Source organism: Nuphar pumila, chromosome 3 (genome assembly GCF_984573655.1).
Source record: "Nuphar pumila chromosome 3, dmNupPumi1.hap1.1, whole genome shotgun sequence".
Taxonomy (NCBI): Eukaryota; Viridiplantae; Streptophyta; class Magnoliopsida; order Nymphaeales; family Nymphaeaceae; genus Nuphar; species Nuphar pumila.
In genome coordinates this window covers 40,604,081-40,606,491 of record NC_143251.1, presented here as the reverse complement: position 1 = coordinate 40,606,491, position 2,411 = coordinate 40,604,081, and the positions used below count along the sequence as shown (strand labels likewise).

At 38.2% G+C, this 2,411-nt stretch overlaps 1 pseudogene; it reads left to right on the top strand.

Annotated features, from left to right (window-relative positions):
• Window positions 1-270: 270 nt before the first annotated feature.
• On the top strand, window positions 271-1,389 carry LOC149842677 (arogenate dehydratase/prephenate dehydratase 6, chloroplastic pseudogene; annotated as a pseudogene).
• Window positions 1,390-2,411: the final 1,022 nt, after the last annotated feature.

Here is a 2,411-nt window from a genome sequence, read left to right as displayed (position 1 = left end):
TCAATGCTTATTGCAGGATAGGAATGGTAGAGGAACTCTAAACCACTTCACAACCCCCAATAAGGAAACAATTCTCCCTTGTGATAAATGACACCAATTGATAATGTTAAGACACAACTAATATGGATTCATGACAAAGTCGTAGTTTTCATGTGAATAGAATCAGCCAATGACCTATAACTATCAGCTCTCTCTCATTTTTCTATAACCACCAGCATTTCTCACCGTGGTTGCCTCCAAAGATTCAGATCCTGGCTCCTCTGGTGATTCATGGCACTGGCAGCAGAATTCATGTCAAATGGCATCTTGAGCTCAACCAAACAGGTGAAATACAGCGTATCAGCATCAACAAAGACAACCCAATTCCAATGCATAAGATCCTCAGCCCAAATCAGCACCATCGTAAAAAGCAAGCAACAGATATTAGGCAAAGAAATCATCATCAACAAAGAGAGAGAAAGAACAAGACCAAAAAGAGATCTGGATCAGCAACATAAGACCACGCGACTTCGAGTAGCATACCAGGGAATTCCAGGTGCATACAGTGAGGTTGCAGCCAAGTTAGCCTGTCTGGATTGCACAACTGTCTCATGCAAGGCCATTCTTAATGCTATTGAGGCAGTCGAGACTGGGCAAGCTGATCGTGCAATAATGCCTGTCGAAAGCACGATGGAGGGTGACAAGGTCCGCAACTACAATCTCTTGCTAGAACATGGTTTGTACATAACTCAAGAGATAAATTTATTTGTCCACTACTGCTTGCTTGCAATTCCAGGGGTAAGAAAGGAAGAGGTGAAAAGGGTGATCAGCCACCCTGTGGCGCTGGCTCATTGTAAGCAGGGCCTAGCCCGTCTTGGCTTGGATGCCCCGCAAGAGGCAGTTGATGATACTGCAGGGGCTGTTGAATTGCTGCTATCACAGCAGATGCTTGACACAGCAGCCATAGCTAGCACACAAGCTGCCAAGCTCTATGGACTCGAAGTCCTTGCACAGGGATTGCAAGATGAGCCTTGGAATGTTACTAGGTTCTTGATCCTATCCAAAAACCCAGTGACAGTTGCAAGGATAGAAAACACCAGAAAGACCAGTATGGTTATAGCTCACAAAGGTGGTCTGCAACCATTGCTTCGAGTGCTGTCAGCATTCTCATCACGGAGCATCAATCTTACAAAGCTGGAAGTGAACAACTCTTTGTGGGAGCCCATTAGGATATTAGATACTACCGGAAGAGATTTGGTAAAAGAATTTCAACATGTTTTCTATGTCGACATTGAAGGGTCGATTGATGATCAGAAGGTGTTGGATGCAATGGCAGAGATTTCTGCTTTCTCACCATTTATTCGAGTTTTGGGATGCTATGCTGCTGATACTCAAATATATGATCTTTAAGGACTGATCTCGGACTGTTAAGATTCATAGTTTGGAAAGGAAATGTGCTGGTTCTAGAAATAAATGCATTCCCCGGAAAGGAAGAAGAAAAGGAAGAAATGTATCCTTGGAGGCACATAATTTAATAAAGAAAGAAGATGAACACAATGTGAAGAATGCCAAATGGTTCATATACAGAGACTATCTCTTATCCTCTCGACTTGTTTATCTTTTTCATGTACATTGTTCATCTTTTCCACGTGCATTGTTCATTCTTTTTATTTAGCACTATGGCAACTGTTACGAAATATACGAAAAAACAAACGCAAAAGCCACAAAGGGCTTACGATAACACAATAACAATGTGCACATGCACAAATCCACATTGGGATAATACAAGGTGCCAACGTAGGTAATACAAACAACCACTAAGGGCAATACCATGCATTAAAGCACAAAAATAAAAATAAAATAAAAAACATTTTATTTATAATATACTCACAAAGTGAGTTAGAATGCTTTAGAAGAGTATGGGAGAACAAGAGGGGGTTTACCCTTATTTAAAAATAAGAGGTAGTCAGCTATTAATATAGTTGTTGGACTGTTCCAACAACTCTATTGCAACTCTATATTAAATAGTCCAAAAAGAACCTAACAGCTCTACCAAATAGTCCCTATAAAATAAAAAAAAGAAGACAAAGAACAAAATAAATTAAAAGAACGAAAGTCCTCCTAATGGGCACAACTTATTACAAAGTTGTGAAATGATGAAAATACCCCTAGTGGGTATTACCTATTACATCATTATATATATATATATATATATATATATATATATATATATATATATATATATATATATATATATATATATATAGACAACTCAATACTCCCCCTCAAACTTACGGTTTGATATACCAAAAGTTTGAAAATACAAAAAAGAATCAATAGAAAAGATCCAAGTTTTCAAATATCTTTATTAAGAGTGTCTATCTTTATGACACATCAGAGAATTTTGTAAATATAAGTCTTTGAATATTCGT